Source organism: Octopus bimaculoides, chromosome 1, assembly GCF_001194135.2.
Source record: "Octopus bimaculoides isolate UCB-OBI-ISO-001 chromosome 1, ASM119413v2, whole genome shotgun sequence".
NCBI lineage: Eukaryota > Metazoa > Mollusca > Cephalopoda > Octopoda > Octopodidae > Octopus > Octopus bimaculoides.
Window position 1 is genome coordinate 162,686,569 of NC_068981.1, and position 20,942 is coordinate 162,707,510.

The 20,942-nt window shown below is 35.2% G+C and overlaps 1 protein-coding gene across 1 annotated transcript in view; it reads left to right on the forward strand.

Moving 5' to 3' along the window:
• The window catches only part of LOC106874217 (histone-lysine N-methyltransferase EZH2), a 182,264-nt gene that overhangs the window by 84,910 nt on the left and 76,412 nt on the right, over positions 1–20,942 (forward strand). Inside the window, exon 2 of the mRNA XM_052971199.1 lies at positions 1,920–2,037. The gene's annotated coding sequence lies outside the window, so the exon portion shown is untranslated. The remainder of the gene's footprint in view (positions 1–1,919; positions 2,038–20,942) is intronic.

The following is a 20,942-nucleotide window of genomic DNA, read 5'->3' on the forward strand; positions in this document are numbered from 1 at the left end:
GTTAGTTTAGATAAGATAGGAAATAGAGAGTGAATGTAGGGATATTGTATTTGTAGATCCATTGTTTAGGCAGAATGGTATACATATAAGATTCCAATACCTTGTGAGTAAAATCCAATAGTCTTTAAGATTGGTCATTGCATTTATAAATCCATTATTAAGATTCCAATACCTTGTGAGTAAAATCCAACAGTCTTTGAAATTGGTCATTCCAAATATAGAGTTTATACACTGTGTTATTGAATCAAGGGTTCTGTTTATATGTGTGTGTGTATATATATATATATATATATATATATATATATATATATATACTAGCTGAATTACCCGGTAATACCCAGAAAAGCAGGGGTTTATTTTCAGTTCCCATTCTCATTACACTCTTTCATGTCCTATCCCCAATCTTATGTCAATATATAAATTTTAGAATCAGTTGGGTGTAATTAAGCCATTAAATATTTTATTAACCTTTATGGTAATAGTTTATTGCCAAAAATAGGTATTATAAACTATTAATACAATTAGTGGGTGAATAAGGAATGTCCCTATATTATTTTAACAAACAAATATACATCTGAGTAAAATATATGAGTTGATCGGTAATACTGGGAAAGCGCGGGTTTTCCCCAGATCCTGTTTATTATTACACTGTTCCATGTCCTACCCCGTTTCCTGTTCAGTTTCTGTCATCACCAAACATTGACAAATAGTCTACATATTGTAGTTAGCATTGTCAGGTGTCATAGCTTAATGTAGTTGACTTGTAATCATGTGCTACAGCACCCCCCCCCCCCCCAGGTGGTCCATTATAGATTTTTATTGAAATCCAATTCACATATAATTCAACTGGATGTTCAGAACAAATAAATAACAAAATCGGATTTAACGTGGAAGATTATTTCAATATACCAAATTTGAAAATTTTGACGTAATTTTAAAATCTCACAATATGTGACAGCAACTGGGAAGACAGACAGTTAAAGATGTGACACACAGACACACACACATATGCAAATTTACAAACGTACAAACAGGTAATCACAAGGTTAAAATGGTGTATAGTAGACATGTATGTACATACATATCTATATATGTGTATGTGTGAGTATTTCTTTGCGATGGACATCAGAAAAGCCACCTACCCCCTCTTCCCTTAAAGCTATGTATTCTTCACACCCACCTTTCTGTGTGTGTGTTGTATTTGCGAAAGTAAAGTTACCCTCACTCTGCTACTACTTTTCCCTCTGACTAATACTTTTTGCAACCTTCTCATTTTATCATATAATTCGCCCAACACCCCTGGGGAGCATATCGATTTTTATTGAAATCGAATTAGCCTATTATTGAACTGGATGTTAGTGTAACATGTATGCAAAGTTTCAAGAATATTAGTTTGCTGGCTTAGGAACTAAGATGGTGACAGACAGACAGAAAGACAGAAATTGCCTTTTATATATTAGATATTGTCTGGAAAAAGTGAGGGTATGTTCAAGGAAGCACTTTTGATGATAGTTCTGCCCTGTTCAAGTAGACATATAGGACTAAACGACTACAACTTGTATTATAGCTCTATTGCACCTCTTCATTTTTTTATCCCCCTTCTGTTTTATCCATTCATCAATCATATAAACCTTGTCACTCCTCCTAAACCTCTCGATAGAGCAAAGTACCACTCTAGTACTGGAGTTAGTATAATCCCCTCCCCTCAAACTTGCTGGCCTTTTGCCTAAATTAGAAACAATTGTTTTGCCACTAGTAATAATTATATATTTTATGCATAAATGTATCTATTGATTCTCTTCCATCTATCAATTTCTCGATTGAGTTTTATTGTCTTTCCTTTCTTCCTTTTCCTCCAATTTTATGTATTGATTTGTTGATTGGTTTTAAAACTATCAACCTGTCTTTATCATTTTTAGATAATTCAAATACCATCTCATCAAACTCAGACGACCTTGCTGGCTTTCTGGATGTTTTCCTATTTAATGACTTAGCATCTACACAATTGAGACTGTCTCAAAGAGTTTTGTTGTTTAGGTAAGTAGCATTTCTTAATACAGAGTTGTGTTTGACCAATACATTATGAATGGAATTTTTCATGATGGAAACTGTGTACTAGTTCATTCATACCTACCTTTTGCATAATGCTAAGTCAAGTGGCTCGAATGGAGTAAGAAGTAAGATAGAAAGAATATGATGTTGTAGCAAAGTTTATGATATCATTGACTCTTTAGTTATCTTGTTCTCTCATTTATCCCTCATCTGCATTTGTTTAAAATGTTTTTGAATTTATTCCTTTACTTGTTTCAGTCATTTGACTGTGGCCATGCTGGAGCACCACCTTTAGTCGAACAAATCGACCCCAGGACTTATTCTTTGGAAGCCTAGTACTTATTCTATCGGTGTCTTTGGCCGAACCGCTAAGTTACGGGGACGTAAACACACCAGCATCAGTTGTCAAGTGATGTTGGGGGGACAAACACAGACACACAAACATCTACACACACATACATATACATACATATATACGACGGGTTTCTTTCAGTTTCTGTCTACCAAATCCACTCACAAGGCTTTGGTCGGCCCGAGGCTATAGTAGAAGACACTTGCCCAAAGTGCCACGCAATGGGACTGAACCTGGAACCATGTGGTTGGTAAGCAAGCTACTTACCACACAGCCACTCCTATGCCTATGGTTTATTAATACATGAAATAAAGGCATCATTAGTTTATTATTTCACTACAAGAATGGAAAAAATGTTCTGTACATACAAGGGTAAATAAAAAAATTACATGCACTCTTGTTTCTAAAATCTATTGAAACAAAAGCAGGGGTTGAACAATTTCACCATTTCTTGACTTAGTCTCCTTGCTTTTAGGTGCACCTCTTTTGGTCTACAAGCTTGCTTGTTCCATCAGAAAAGTCTTTTAGCTGGTTGTGCAGCCATTTATGCACCACTTCCTGCATTTCTTTGCTCATAGCAAATCAAAGACCTCATAAAGGATGTTTGAGCTGTCCAGAGAGGTGATAGTTGGAAAGGGCAAGATCTGGATTGCGTGCAGGAGGTTCCAGCAACTCAAAAACCCCCAATTTTTTAATGGTTTCAACAGTATGGGTGTGCATTATTGTACAACAATAAAACTTGATATGGTGTGAATTACTACTTTCAGTTTGTTGGTTAGCATTTCACTGTAGCTTACACTGGTAACTGTAGACCTCCTTCTCCAGGTAATGTTCCAGTGTAGGACCTTTGGCATCCAAAAAAATGTAGCATCATTTTTTCTGTGGAAGATTGAGTTTTGAATTTCTTTTTCGCTGGTAATTCTGGGTGTTTCCACAACATAATTTACCTTTTGGATTCTGGCTCAAAATAATGAACCCAAGTTTCATCACCTGTGACTATTCTATCTGCAACAGCTGTGCCTTCCCTATTGTAATAGTCAAGTAAGTGTGGACAGATCTCCCCACGATTGTGCTTATGCACTTCTGTAAGCTCACTTGGCATCCATCTCACACAGATTTTACAGAAGCGAAACTTGTGGATGGTTTCATATGCAGAACCAAGACTAATTTGCAAGGAGCATGCCACCTCATCAATGGTCACTTGTCAGTTTGCCAGGACCATCTCTTGAGCTTGTTGAATCTTCACATCAGTGGTGGATGTTGATAGGTGTCCTACTCTCTCTCCAGGCTTCACATTTTTGGGGACATTTTAAAACTTCTTGATCCACTCATCCATACTTCTACATGGTAGAGCACTGTCCCTGTATTTTACTGAAAGGCTGCAATGACAGCTTTCTGAGGTCCCTGACACTCCTCCACACCATAGTAATCGGATCACTGATTTTTGTTCTTCCTTGGTGCACACTACCAGCAGAGTGGCCATGTTTACTCTGTAACACAAGAAAGAAAACTGGAGTGATTAAAGTCAAACCTTGCTTATGTAACCACAAGAGTACCATCTTTTAGCATGCAAGTGCTGAAGGAAGTGCAGTTAGCCTAAAGAAAGTTTTGGTGGCAGTGTGGATAATGCTTAACTTCCCCTAGAATTTTTGGTAGCCTGTATGTGAGTAAGAGAGAGAGAGAGAGTATATGTGTGTGTATATAAAAGTTGAGCAAGTGATAGGGTATGACAAAACATACACTCAGCATATTTGTAAATATCAAAGTAATTGTAGGAATTATTATATAAATATTTTTATTTAAGTGCTGTGTGTATACTATATATATATATGGTGTGTGTGTCTTTTACTGGTTATTGGATTGCAACCATGCTGGAGCACTGTTTTGAAGGGTTTAGTCAAGCTTATCAACCTCAGTAATTATTTTCAAGTTTCAGGTCAACCTAGGCCTTGTGAATGAAATTAGGTAGACAGCAACAGTATAAAAGTCCATTGATTGTACTACCAACCTGAAATTATATATATGCTTCACGTATTTGTACCATTACAGCCTTTTCTGTTGCACTTTGCATCTAATTCTTTTTATTATATTTAGGTTTTCTCTGAGCCCATTTGTGTTCCATTATTCATGTACAGTAACGTTACACATCCAGTAGAATATTCTTATTTCATCACTCCTTTGCATTCAAGTCCCTTTTCCTATTATTATGCATCATTGTTGTTTATACACAAACATCAAACAATCTGCTTTTCACTTTGAAGGAGAAGGGTCCTATGTTAGCAGCAGCTGTAATAACTCCTTGAACTTTTCCATTCCATTCTTACTCTTGCTACTATGTTTACAGAACACCCTTTGTCACTACTAATTAGGTTCCCTAGGAAACAATGATCTATCAAGTACTTCTAGGGAGACATCTGAACATTTGAGAGAATCTTTTTCATATTATGTACTTTTAAGGCTTACTGTGCTTGTGCATCTGTCACATAAAATTGAGGGTGTGTATGTGTGTCTCTTTATTGATCTGTCTCATCTGGTCTCTTGAAGCTATATATCAACACAAAAAAACAAAACATTCAAGCGAGGTCATTGCCAGTGCTGCTGGACTGGCTCCTGTGCAGGTGGTATGTAAAAAACATCATTTGAGCATGGTCGTTGCTAGTACCGCCTGACTGGCCCTCGTGCCGGTGGCACGTAAAAGCACCCTATATACTCTCAGTGTCGTTGGCATTAGGAAGGGCATCCAGCTGTAGAAACTCTGCCAAATCAGATTGGAGCCTGGTGTAGCCATCTGGTTCACCAGTCCTCAGTCAAATTGTCCAACCCATGCTAGCATGGAAAGCAGATGTTAAACGATGATGATGATGATGATGACATACATTTGTCTGTGTATGTGATCATCATCATCATCATCATCATGTTTCTTAATATTGTAAATCTATGAATGGTCATAAGTCCAATGAAGACTAGCAGGCTGAAACATCAAAATCAATCACCAGTCTCCTTGCAAAAAAAAAGAAATAGTATTATATATAATCCAAATAAGAAAACAAAAAAAATGGTGGTGGGGAGGAGCTTAGCACATCTGGTTTCTATACCACTCTGTTTTTAATTCCATTGTATGCAGAAGTTCCATGTGAAAAGTTATGTAATATTTGTAGCTTTAAACATTAGAGTGGCATTTCAGATTTGCAACGAAAGGTGCATTCTAATATGTATGAAATGTGTGCATATATTTGTTTCAGTCATTTGACTGTGGCCATGCTGGAGCACTGCTTTTAGTCAAACAAATCGACCCCAGGACTTATTCTTTGTAAGCCTAGTACTTATTCTATCAGCCTCTTTTGCCAAACCGCTAAGTTACGTAGATGTAAACACACCAACATCAGTTGTCAGGTGGGGGGGGGGACAAACATAGACACACACAGACACACACATATATATATATACAACGGGCTTCTTTCAGTTTCCATCTACCAAATCCACTTGCAAGGCTTTAGTCGGCCTGAGGCTATAGTAGACACTTGCCCAAGGTGTCACGCAGTGGGACTGAACCCAGAGCCTTTTGGTTGGTAAGCAAGGTACATACTACACAGTATATATATCATAACCACCATCATCATTTAATGTCTGTTTTCCATGCTGGCATGGGTTAGACCAGGGTTTGGTGAACTTTTTGAACCAATTACCCTAAAATATATTTATTTACACTGATGTTACTTCATTGATTTGAAAGGAAGAAATTCATAGATTCTTTGAAATCAAAAGGTTTATTGCATCTATTTATATGAATCTACTTACATGTCCATTACGTTGGACAGATGCTGTGTTGCCAGAAGAAAAATTTCTGTTACAGCAAGGAACACGTTTTCTACATAATTTTACTTATGTATGATGATTCCTTATTACCCCACAAGAATTTCATTTTTACTGCTCTTGGGGTAATTTACCCTGGTTCGCTGATCCTTGGGTTAGATAGTTTGACTGAAACTAGTAAGCTGGAGAGCTACACCAGGTTCCAGTCTGATTTGGCATGGTTTCTACGGCTGGATGCCCTTCCTAACACCAACCACTCCAAGAGTATAATGGGTGCTTTTTACGTGCTACCAGCATGGGTGCCAGTTATGACAGCAGCATTGGCCACAATTTTGATTTCTCTTGGCTTGACAAGCCTTCTTAAGCACAGCATATCGCCAAAGTTTTCAGTCATTTATTATCACCTCCATGAGGCTCAACATTCAAAGAATATATATATATATATATATATATATATATATATATATATATATATATATATATCCATTCACTGTTGAATATCAGAAGAAAGAGTGCTTGATGTCATAGCAGAAATTAATAATATTTTTAGTTTGGTTGCATCAGTTTCTTGCTACTCTGAGTTTTGTCTGTGAGTGTGTGTGTATATATATAAAGCTATATTAACAGATTCTGTAAGCAAATAATGTTTAACACTTACATCACCAGTGGATATTTTCATAAGTGACATGAAAGGGAGAACAAATCAAAAGCTGTATGGTACTTTGTTTTGAAATCATAAAATGAACACTGTAGATATAAACATTTCCACCACTTAGTATTATGTTGTATGATCTGGCTAAATTAAACTACGGACAATATTTTTCTGCTGTTACTAATATGCAGACAGAACAAACTCCTGCACTGGCTCTAAGCTCAAAGTACTACACTATATCGATCATGTAATTTGTTGATCTTAGACAATGTACATTACTTTTCTTGCCTCAGTCTAGTTATTAAAAAGAGGAAGGTATTTCTATATTATGGTTGAGCATTTAATTTTAGATAAGAGCATACAACTGTGAAAATGTTTGCTCCAGCAATTCGTGTGCTAATTTACCAAAATAGGAAAGGTTAGCAAATCAAACGAAAAGAAAAAATATCTTGTGCCAGTAGGGTAAAAAAAAAGGTTAAAATGTTTAGAGTTCTCTCCATGCTGGGGTACTTCTTATGCATGTGTTTGCTTTGTGTATTTGTTGGTTAGTGTTTTGTCTGTTCATGCCTAAAGTTGTTTAGTTGCAGGTTAGCTTTGATCAAGCAAATTTATGATCAGAGGTATTCTAGCCATGGCTATCTCCTGTTGCTTTTGAATCTTAAAGCAGTTAATTTACTGTCACTTACTGTCCACATTTCCGTGCTTGCATAGGTCAGATGGAATTTGTTGCTGCAGATTTTTCTACAGCTAGACATTCTTCCTGTTTCCAAGCAAGGTAATATTTCTCTGTAGCCAGACGTATTTTACATGGAAGACTGAGAGTGAACAGCATTGCTTGTATGAGAGCAATGCTCATTTACAACCATCATGTGATGCCAAGACAAGGGTACATACATACATATGATGATGATCATTATCATCATTTAGTGTTCTCCTTCTATGCTAGCATGGATTGGATGGTTTGACAGGAGCTAACGAGTCAGAAGACTGCATCAAGCTCTACTGTCTGCTATGGCATGGTTTCTGCAGCTGGATGTCCTTCCTAATGCCAACCACTTTATAGGCATACATGTCAGACATCCACACAGTTTCTATCTACCAAATTCACTCATAAGGAAGACACTTGCCTAAGGTGTTACACGGTGGAATTACACCCAAAACCACCTGGTCACAAAGCAAGCTTCATCCTGGAAGTAAAGCGCTAAGATACATCATCTTTGATAAACACAGGCAAAGAGAATAACTCTAAATTTGTCTGTGAAGATAAACATGTGGTACATAGAAAATCTGTATACTTCATTTATGATGTGATCAGAATGAATAATAGAATTATACTGTTAAATTGTTCTTAGTTGTTGTTAAATCCCAGGTTAGCTCTGAAATGGCAATCATTTAATCATAAATTTTTCCAGCTGTAACTATCCAATCATTTTTTTCTTTTCTTTTTGAGACAGCAGACATGTATTACTTTCTTTTTAAAGACAGCTGCATATCATATGAAAGCGATGTGGCTGCTACTTCTAACAAGTCAAATGACCATGTACAAAATTTCTTCATTATTGTTATAATCCCTACACTGGCAAAATTCATGATAAGCATTATCAAATAAACAGAATTAGCATTTTTTTAAAAACTTGTCCTACATTATGGTTGAGAGAGAATTATTATTATTATAAATATAAACTTAATTTTATCTTCTCATTTATAAAGAAGGAGGGAAAAGGCAAGAAGCTTCACAGATAAGAAGCTAGCTTCCCAACCACACGGTTCTAGGTTTGGTCCCATTGTGTGGCACCTTGGGCAAGTGTCTTCTACTATAACCTCGGACCAACCAAAGCTTTGTGAATGAATTTGGTAGACAGAAACTGAAAGATGCCTGTCATATACATATATATGTGTGTGTGTGTGTATATATATATATATATATATATATATATATATATATATATATATATACACACACACACACACACACACACACACACACACACACACACACACACACACGTGTGTGTGTTTGTTTGTCCCCTTGCCATTGCTTGACAACTTATGCTGGTGTGTTTATGTCCCTGTAACTTAGCGGTTCAACAAAGGAGACTGATAGAATAAGTACTAGGCTTACAAGGAATAATTCCTAGGGTCAATTTCTTCAACTATAACCCTTTAAGGTGGTGCTCCAGCATGGCCACTGTCAGATGGCTGAAACAAGTAAAAGAAATAAAAGAACAATTTTTGTGGCGGTGGCATTTATCAGTTTGAGAACCACTGATACAGTAAATACAGAAATTAAAGACAGAAGATCAAAGCAAAGATGATGATAGTGAAATAATTGTATTCATTTGAATTCTGGGACGATTAGAGTGTAAACTTATCCTTAATTAGTGGTATGGTTTTTTTGTTCTTTTTTAAATTTTAGTTAATCTCCTCAAGCTTCCTACAAACCGATAAGGTGATAACCACCACCACCACACCCGTCACTACCACTTTCTGAACTGGGAGATAGAGAATAATTGAATGAAATTAATATTTATTTTGAATTCTTATAGGAAAAACAAGAGTAGAATGGAACTCCGGAGAGACTTAGTTGTTGTGAAGAATGATGTCGGCAAAGTATTGAATATGATGTCTGGGAAGCTTTTGTGGTGGTGCTTTAAGCTTCAGCTCTCATTTGGCTTTGGCAAGAGATTAACTGTGATAATAGCTTTGATAATCTTTAGTTGTGATTGTTTACATTTGTCAAAGGCTCTTGTTATCTGTTCCTCTTGAGAATTACAATTAAAATGTCATTAGTGTTTTGGTGACATAATGACTATAAACAGTAAACAGTTTCCATTCTGGCTTTCAGATATGATTTTGATTCAAGAATTTGTCTTAAGCCTATTCAACCAATTGGATACAACAGTGAATAATCATAGAAATTGTATTTGTGCATGTTTTTTTAAACTATTGTGTGTGTGTGTGTGTGTGTGTGTGTGTGTGTGTGTGTGTGTGTGTGTGTGTGAGAGAGAGAGAGAGACATAAAGACCTGTGCTGTTTCCATCATTATTTCGATATTTTATATATGCATCTGCTTTGGAATATATGTATTTATATAATTATAGCCCTTATGCGTGGGTTTGTTTGTATGTGTATATATTTTCTTATTCTTTTACTGGTTTTATTAATGGACTGTGGCCATGCTGAGGCACCACCTTCAAGAGTTCTTGGGGTGGAGTGGACATATGGTAACATAGTGTGTGTATGTCAAGTGTACTCTCTCTCTCTCTCTCTCTCACACACATAAAATCTACATACATGCATACATATCTATATAAGTGCCTGTAGAACATGAATAGTGGAACATTTATTGTCATCAAACAACCGACAATGCTGTAAAGCCTACAAAATGTCCTTATCTGTCAGTTTATAAGTTACATAGTGTATGATGTATGTTGTTGTTGTTGTTATTATTAACTGTTGTGTCAACACAGATTTTTTCTCCTTTATTTGTCTTTGGTTTCATCAATACCATGAACACAGGAAAATCAATGTCACCGTTGTTTCTATACAGAATCCTTTAAATAGCTTTTAGTGCATTTAATGAACAGCAGCTGAGTTGATGGAAACTTACACGAGGAGCAGGAGGGTAGAATCAGAATGGTGTGTGGAGGGACTTTTGAGGAGAAACATTTACAGATCAGAAATCTTAAATTGATTTGAATATGGTCAAGTCACTTTGTTGTTTTTATTGTTACCCCTCTTACACCATTCTGTTTGGTTTGCAGTAAAGGAGTGGACATTGCCAAAAGTTCATTGACTGCTATATCATCATTGGGTTTCATATCTTTATTTTATTTATTGTTTTTTTTTCTCTTTTTTTTTTTAGCTGTTGTGTCTAAAAGAAGGCGTATTGCCCATGACCTTTGCAGGCCAACACCGTTAGTTTCTGAAGGGAAAAGATGGTTGGTGTTCGGCTGATGGGGTTGGTTGTGCCAAGAGTAATGAGAGAGGGACAAAAAAATGGGCTGGGGTTGCCTGTGTAGTGGGGATATAAGATCAACTAGTTCTGAGGTACAGAGGCCATTTTATCAATGATGCAATAGACAGAAAAAGGAAACAGCAAATCTGCGGGTCAGAGGCTGGAGTGTATCCTGATTGAGTAGCCCCTCTTTGGAAGCAGATCAAGACATTAGTTTGTATAGCAATAGCACCATCCTAGATCTGGTGACAATATTTTATTCTGGGCCTCATTTGAGCCTTGTGGAAAATCAGCAGTTGTTATGAACTGAAATATTTTCTGACCCTGAAGAAAAGGGATGGTCTGTGGGATTCTGTCATATCTATGTTAAGGATGTGTTTTTGCCAAAAGAGTTTTGGTGATAATGAGGCCTGCTGTTTGTTTGTAGTGACTGTGAGGGCTCTAGGTGAGTGTTGCTCATGTTTAGTGGTGCTCATGTTTAGTGTATGACTTTTAGAAGCAATGAGGATTACAGTAACCAGTAGAGAACTGCATACATGTTTCACTTACATTGAAGTCATTTGTCTTTTTGTGTGAGATTTCTATTATGTATATGTGTTTACTATGCTGATATTAGTGTAGACCAATAGCGTCATTACCAATTCATTCTACACACTCAAACATTTTCTGGTGTGTAGGCATGTGTATATGCATTAGTGCATGCTGCAGATTTCAGTACCATGGATATGTATGTATGTGTGTGTGCGTGTATATATATATATATATATATATATAGATAGATAGATAGATAGATAGATAGATAGATAGAAAAGACAACAAAAGAAAGAAAGAGACCTCGATATTATGTAAATAAAGGAATTTATCTGTGAAAATATGTGACACTTATTCGGTAGCCTTGATAAAACTCCGAGTTTCAGATGCTGGGGTGGAAACCCACGCCGCCATCTCTTCAGTTGTCTGGCCATTGAAAATGACCCCAAGCCAGCTTCAAAACAACCGTATATTAAAACAGTGATTATAGGAGATTATGCATACTGGCATATATAGCTACAAAGACAACCACCTAAAAAATTGGTAGTTGATAATAATGTCACTAGCTAGCACAGCACCATATCTATATTAAAGACAACCCTAAATGACCTACTCTGCTTAGCTCTCAGTAAATACCACGCAGTGTTGCCAAAGGAAAAATGTTCAAAAGGAGCTGAATTTGTCAAGAATAAGAGCTTAAAAGCAAAAAATTGGAGCTAATAAGTAGCTGTTATCCTTTCACTTTGTTGTCTCAGTTTTTGATATTCACTCACAAAATATTATCCAAATGTGTGTATGTGTTTTTAGAATTGGCAGTATTTTTTTGTTACTGGTATGTGAAAAAAAAAAGATTGAATCGTGTTTCATAGTTTTAGTTATTTTATGTTTCACTTTGTGATTTATCTACAGCTTTTGAGTAAACATACTACACAATACAAAACAGAACTTCATTTTATATTATAGCATTTATCTTTTACTTGTTTCAGTCGTTGGATTGCAGCCATGCTGGGGTACCACCTTAAAGGGTTTAGTTGAACAAATAAACCCCAGTACTTATTTTTTAAACATCATACTTATTGTATCGGTCCCTTTTGTTAGACTGCTAAGTTATGGGGATGTAAAGAAATGAACACCGTTTGCCAAGTGATGTTGGGAAGAAACACACACACATGATGAACTACCTCATGGTTTCTGTCTACCAGATTCACTCACAAGGCACTAGCCCAGTGCTATAGCAGAAGACACTTGCTGCAGTGGGATTAAACCCAAGACTATGTGGTTGCAAGACAAGTTTCTTAACCACATAACTATAAACATGATATAGAATATTTGATACATTTTCTTATTCTGCTTGTTCACCACCTTAGTCAAACAATTGACCCTAGGACTTATTCCTTGTAAGCTTAGTACTTATTCTATTAGTCTCTTTTGCCAAACTGCTAAGTTACAGGGACATAAGCTCACCAACATTGATTGTCAAGTGATGATGGGAGACAAACACAGACACACACCCACATAAATCTATACATACATATATATATATATATATATATATATATATATATATATATATATATATATATATATATATATACTTGATGGGCTTCTTTCAGTTTCCGTCTACCAAATCCACTCACAAAGCTTTGGTTAGCCCAAGGCTATAGTAGAAGGCACTTGCCCAAGGTGCCATGCAGTTGGACTGAACTCAGAACCATGTGGTTGGGAAGCAAGCTTCTTACCACACAGCCACACCTGCTGTGACTAAGACTAAAAGAAAAGGAAATATTGGTAATTTTAAATAATATTTGTTAATTTTAAATAATTTTAACTAAATAAATCATAATGTATATAAGATTGCAGTGGTATCTTGACTAAGAAATGCGATTTCATTAATTTTAAAGCAGTCTTTAGTTTTATGTACATATAATGGCTGACAACAAAATGGAGAGAATTCTACTGCAAAATCATTTTCAGTGTAAACCATAACCTTTTATTTCTTCCAATGATGCAACATTACACACAAACAGAATTGAAGAATCATGGAATTCCATTAAAAGTAAATTGTTGTACCATGCTTGGAACTTTAAGACAACCTCTTCTTAACTCACAAGAAATTACCTGGCATCATTCTCATGAATGTATGGATGCTCTTTCTACAAAATGGAAACTGGTTTACTGTGTAATGGTGGTTAAGCATTTATTTTCCTTTTGCTTTGTTGTCTGCTGTTATATGTATAGAAAATGAAAGATCACCAATTTCAAATTACAATATACGCAATACAAAGCATATTTTAAATTTCATGATCTATAGATTATAGTAATGTCTTATCCAGAAATTGAGATCAAAGAAAGAGCAGTTAGGTATTCATCAGTGAAGAAACTCTTGTAGATGTGTACCACTGAACAAGGCATAACGACTTTGAAAATGTAAATTATGATTATATTAATGAATATTTTTGAAATTTATCCTTTTTTTATTTTTTTATTTTACAAATAGAAATAAGGTAAATCCAGTACTATTTTAACAGTTCAATAACTTGCTCAGAAACTTGATCATGATTGTTGCACAACATAATTATGTTAGAGGAGAGAAATAGAGCATGTCTATAATAATACACCAGAATGCTTTCAGTCGCTATTGTAATAGGCTAAATATAAACTTGGAAATTTTTTTTTATTCATCATGCTTTTCACTTTCATACTGGTAGTGAATAATAATGTCAGGATAATATCATAAAATTTTTTAATGTTGTGCAACAGTCATGAGTAAGCTATTGAATAGTTAAAAAGAGGTGGACTTCTTTTCATTCTGAATAAAATAAAATTTTATTTTTCTCTTAAAAATCTCCTCAGTTTAATGTGGAGATTATTGTTATAATCCCTACACTGGCAAAACTAATGATAAGCATTATCAAATAAACAGAATTAGCACACCCCTCACCGTCTGTTTTTAAAATTCTGACCCTGAGTCAGCCTTGATCACACAAACATATGATCGTCATTTACCCATAGTTACATTATCCAGAACCCTCTTTTTTTCATGATGGTAGGATTTGCGGGAGATTTGGCTGCTCTTTCAAGTTAATCAAGCAGCCATGTAGAACAGTAATTCTCAACCACATTTTTACCCACAAACCCCTTTGATTACTATTTTATTCTGATGGACTGCCATAGCCATTCAGTGTGTAAATGACCCGTTTAAACGCTAAAAGGTTAAGGGCTAGCTATATGGTACGCGTCCAGCTGTAAAACGATGCCATAATAATAGATATTCACTACCCCATGCTAGCATGGAAAAACAAGTGTAAAAATAAATGAACAAACAGATATTTGTCCTCATCTTTGTTGTTAACATGTTTCGGCTGATATACTCTCCAGCCTTCATCAGGTGTCTTGGGGAAGTTTCAAACCTGGGTTCTCATTCCTAAGGTATTTTTCGATGTTGTTGCTGTTGTTATTCAGGTCACTGCTTAGAATTGAACTCAGTGACCTGAATAATAATAATAATAATAATAATAATAATAATAATAATAACAACAACAACAACATCGAAAAATACCTTAGGAATGAGAACTAGGTTTGAAATTTCCCCAAGACATCTGATAAAGGCTGGAGAGTATATCAGCTGAAACGTGTTAACAACAAACAAGATGAGGACAAATATCCATCAAATATAAATAATGTACATAATTCCTCATCTCTTAAATATAGAACTGAAAGAAGCCCATCGTATATATATATATATATATGTGTGTGTGTGTGTGTGTGTGTGTTTGTCCTCCTGCCACCTTGACAACTAATGCTGGTGTGTTTGTGTCTCTGTAACTTAATAGTTCAGCAAAAAAGATCGATAGAATAAATACTAGGCTTACAAAGAATAAGTCCTGAGGTTGATTTCGACTAAAACCCCTTAAAGCAGTGCTCCAGCATGGCCACAATCAAATTACTGTAACAAGTAAAAGAATAAGAAGAATGCTATTTTGATATTGGTCACTTAAATATCGTTCATAATGTAGCTTTCTTCATTTTAAAAAAAAAATTTCTTTTATGTGTTTGTTAATTTGTTATCCTTCATCTAATATAACATGGTCAGTAGTTTAGAGAGCACAGTTTTTTTTTTTATTACCATCTGTGTATCATTATGCATAATATTTTTCATCTGAAACAACTGTTAAATCTAGTAACATTTTAATGGTCAACAAGTTACACATACACACATTTAAAGATATTTTACTATTGTAATAACAGTTTGCCTCTAAATTACGTGTTTTTTTCTTATTTTTTCTTTTCCATTTTCCTCTTAAAACTAGTTAATGGAGATCAATCTTCTGTTTGTTAATTTTATCCTTTCTAACATCTTTTGAAAATAAACTTTGGTTATTTCCTTGTGGTTTTCTTTCCTTTTCATATCTAGTGATGCCATTTGATTGATTTTAAAATAGTCAATTTATAGATTTGTTTTTAAGTACATATTTTAAAGTTGCGATAGTATCTTTTTATTTATTTATTTATTCATTTTCTTTTTTTTTCAAATTTTCTTTTATTGGATTTTTAATTCAGAAAATGTTTAGTGTTTAAAATGAGGGTACCGTTGCTAACCAATACTCAGCTTGAATGCTATCATTTTCTTTCACATCATTGATCTGACCAAACACTTGCTGTAAGTTATAGATGTGCAACTCTTCTAGGTAGGCAAGGATATCTTTTGTGTCATCTTTGCATCTTATTCTTCCTGAACATCTTGCTGTTAATGACTTAACTAAAAAAAAAATTTTTTTAACCCATTTGGTCTACTTGAAATTTTGTTAGTGAAATAAAAGCCAGAATAATAATTTAGGTCTGCCAGAATTCTTCATTAGTTTATTCTTGACCTAGCTGTGGGTTATAGATACCTAGCTTTTCTGAGTATGTTATATGAAAGACTATCATGCTGTTCAGGTGGTCAAGATTTGTCAGTCCTCCACTTGGTACTGTCTTGTGGGTGAAGAAAGAGTTAATTACTAGAATGCTATTGCCTCCAAAATTAATGTTACTGTTCCTCTCTTTTACTTGTTTCAGTCATTTGACTGTGGCCATGCTGGAACACCACCTTTAGTCGAGCAAATCGACCCCAGGACTTATTCTTTGGAAGCTTAGTACTTATTCTATCAGTCTCTTTTGCTGAACCACTAAGTTACGAGGACATAAACACACCAGCATCGGTTGTCAAGCGATGTTGGGGGGGACAAACACAGACACGCAAACATATACACACACATACATATATATACATATATACAATGGGCTTCTTTCAGTTTCCGTCTACCAAATCCACTCACAAGGCTTTGGTCGACCTGAGGCTATAGTAGAAGACACTTGCCCAAAGTGCCACGCAGTGGGACTGAACCTGGAACCATGTGGTTGGTAAGCAAGCTACTTACCACACAGCCACTTAGGTTTTAGGATTGATTCAGTTAATTTTATACCCCTGTACTTTGTACTTGTTTGAACAAATTGACCCTAGTACTTATGTTTTTTTTAAAGCCTGATAGATATTTTTATCAATCTCTTGTTGAACCACTAAGTTAGCAGGACATAAACTAACCAACACCAAATGTCAAGCAGTGGTGGGAACAAGCACAGCTGCAAAGATACACACGCAACATAAAGAGTTTCTGTACTGTTTCCATCTACTGGATCACTAACAAGGCATTGGGGCTGATCTTGAGCTATAGTAGAAGACACAAGGTGCCACGCAATGATGCTGAAACCACATGGCTGTGCCATCGAGATGATTTTTCTAAAGGAGATGTCTTTATTGCAGCTAATTGAGTAAAGCTCTGATGAAAAATATTCCAACCATGATCATCTGACTTAAAATCAGACGTAGTATAATCCAGAACAGTATTATCCAGTATGTCTTTCCAGGGAGATTTGGTTATTGTCATTATTTCTAGCAGTTCGAGTGACTATTTAGAGGTCCCCTTATTGCTTGTGTTGTTATCTTTCTGAGGAGTCAGTATAGTGAATGTCAACAAGACTGAATCATGAACAAAATTTTGGAAGCATCGCTTGTAAAGTATCCAGATAAAATATCTTCGCCATTTTTAACAATTCTACCTCCAATATTTTTGGTAGAAATTCATAATTTACTTTAATCCCTTAGCTTTTACACTGGCCGTATCTGGCTCAGATATGTCTCCTGTTTTAAGTTCAAACTAGCCAGGTCTAACTTCTCACACCTACCCTGTAATGTCATCTTAACATTAGACAATAGTATCATTGAAATCTCAAAACTATGAGATAACACATGATTAATTCAAAACTATGAATGAATAAGCTTTACATTTGGTAGAGTAATTTGAACACTAAAGGATTAACAATATTCTTTATTGACAGTTTTCTCAGGTACATCATGTTGGAATAAATATTGAGCTACAAACTCTACATGGTAATTTCTAATTCTTACATGTCAGTTCATTTTTGTTTCAAAAGCCAAAGGAACTACTTGCTCAGAGATGGGAATTATTCCAAAGAATTTCTCTGGCATTTAAAATTTTGCTCTTCTATGACTTGTGTACATGTGTGTGTGGGGTTTTTTTTTGTTTTTTTTTTCCTGCTGCAGACAACTGAATGAGAAAGATAGAAAGAGATGAGAAGAGAAGTGATATAATGAAAGTATTAAGTTCTCTCCACTCTGGAGAGATGATTAAAAAAAACTTCTTTTTTTCTCTTCACTTCCTGTCTCCTTAGTATGCAATGTTAGCACCTAATTAATTCTCTTCTAAAACTACTAGATGGCAAAGGATAATAAATAGATAATACCAGGCTTTCACCATTTTATTACCTGTCGCTGGTGATTTTTACATTCTTATAATCATCATCATCATCATCATCATCATTATCATTAACATCAGAAACTTCATAATTGCCATCATTTATTTAATTATTTTTGCTAGAAATATCTTCTATTGTAATTGTTAGCTATAATCTTTAATGATTGTGTTTCTGTCAATTTTGTTTTTTAAGATAACATATATTTTTACTGGTGAAATAAAACTTTTTAAAAACCAAAAAACAAAGGGTTTTTATTTATTCTTCCCAACTAAATAAAGAATAATTGTTTGACTTTTTCTTCATTTATTTATTATTTATTTTCAGTGATTAGTGATATCAAAAGTGAGTGATTACAAGAAAAGGTGTAAGGAAACGTGATATTTTGAATGACTAGGCATTAGTAATGTGAAATTGTACTGGATAGGAACTAGGAAAAGGTTGTTTCCCCTATCTGAATCTTCAATAACGCATCATATAAGTGTTATTAATTCAACCCCTTCATTAAAAGCATCGCTCATTGGATCAACAGCCTCTACTCAGATACCTGACCTGGTAGGAATAGCAGTTAAATTTCCTTCAAAAATACACCCTACAGTCTTAAGGAAAGGAAAGCCACACTGGATTTTCAAAAGGAACGAGCTGGTTATAAATAAAATGTCTTTGATTATAGATCTGTCTGCTTGATCAGGGATAGCCTGAAACTAATTAACAACATTATTACATAATTTATATCCACTACAGCCTTATTTATTTATTTAGTATTTTGTTTTTCAGCCAATTTGGTTTCAGGTTCAGTCACATTGTATGGCACCTTGAGCAAGTGTTTTCTATTATAACCTTGGGTCAACTAAAGGTTTATCAATGGACTTGGTAGATGGAAATTGAAAGAAGTTTGGTGTGTGTGTGTGTGTGAGCTTGTGTCTCCTTGTCTTGATGTATGATTGTTGCAAGCAAGTCTCACCATCATACAAATAGTGTCCTTTATTTGTGATCTTCAATAAGAACATGTCCAACCATGGCAAAAATATTACCTTTCTTGGTTACAGGTGAAGTTTGGTGACAAGAAAGGTGTCCAATTCTAGAAAATCTGCCTCAACAATTCCATCCGACCTATGTGAGCATAGAAAAGTGGATGTTAAAATAATGACGATGATGATGATGATGAAGATAATGACTTTCCTTTCTTATTCTTGATAAAAGTGCTTTAGCTTGTTGGTTATTTTATCATTAACCACTCTTGTTGTCAACAGCTGTGTCTAAAGTATTAATCACTGAGGTTAATTATTCAGAGATGTCATCTACATGAAAATTAGTAAGTTAATACTACATATTTAATGCAGGGAGCATTAAAACTCTAATTACAACTAATTGTGTAGTAATGACAAAAGACAAAAACATTAGCGTTGCAACTAATATTATTTTAATCATTTCGGTAAATGAATGTCTAGAAGTGTCTTCCTTCCTTCCTTCCTTGCTGAAATGATTAATATAGGCACAGACATGGCTGTGTGGTTGTTAAGAAGCACTCTTTGCAACCATATGATTTTGGATTCAGTTTGTAGGCGAATTTTGTAAATGGAAACTGTGTGAAACCTCTCTCTCTCTCTCTCTCTCTATATATATATATATATATATATATATATATATATATCTTTTATCTTTTACTTGACTGCAGCCATGCTGGGGGTCACCGCCTTGAATTTTTATTTGAATGTATCAGCCCTGCTACTTATTTTTTGAAGCCTGGTAATTATTCTCTCAGTCTCTTTTGCTGAATCACTAAGTTACAGGGATGTAAGCACATCAGCATTGGTTGTCAAGTGATGGTGGTGGTGGTGGTGGGGGGCAAAACAGAGACACACATCCACACACACAAATACATACATGCATACACACACACATATACATACAGGAAACCCACTTTTTCCCTTTGAGGGCTTGTTTGCCCTAATATTAGACTATTTTCTTTAGTCAATACACGTTGATCGCTTATAAGCTTTAAGTTTATAAATATTATTATTATTTACAGAAATGTCAGTCGTCACCGCTTCTCGATTTATTGCAGAAAACATATATATATATATATATATATATATATATACATACATATATGTTCAGCAATTTCTTACTGAACAACCACACAGATGATTTGTTTATAGTGTTCACATAAGCGACATTACCTGTACAGGTGCACCATGTCCCACATGTCGGCTGAGGAAATGATTGCAGAGCAACGTGAAATGAAGTGCTTTGCTCAAGAACTCAATACAATGCCCGGTCTGGGAATTAAGCCCACAATCTTACAATTGTGAGTACAACACCCTAACCGCTAAGCCATTCAGGGTTTAATTCCCAGACCGGGCATTGTATCGAGTTCTTGAGCAAAGTACTTCATTTCACGCTGCTCTGCAATCATTTCCTCAGCCGACATGTGGGACATGGTGCACCTTTACAGGTAATGTCGCTTATGTGAACACTATAAACAAATCATCTGTGTGGTTGTTCAGTAAGAAATTGCTGAACGCTCATTTGTCATCTAACGATGGGAGAGTCCATGACATGATTTTATATATATATATATATATATATATATATAAATAATCTTGGAGTGGTTGGCATTAGGAAGAGCATCCAGCTGTAGAAACTCTGCCAAATCAGAATTGGAGCCTGGTGTAGCCACCTGGTCCACCAGTCCTCAGTCAAATCGTCCGACCCATGCTAGCATGGAAAGCAGACGTTAAACGAGGATAATAATATATATATATATA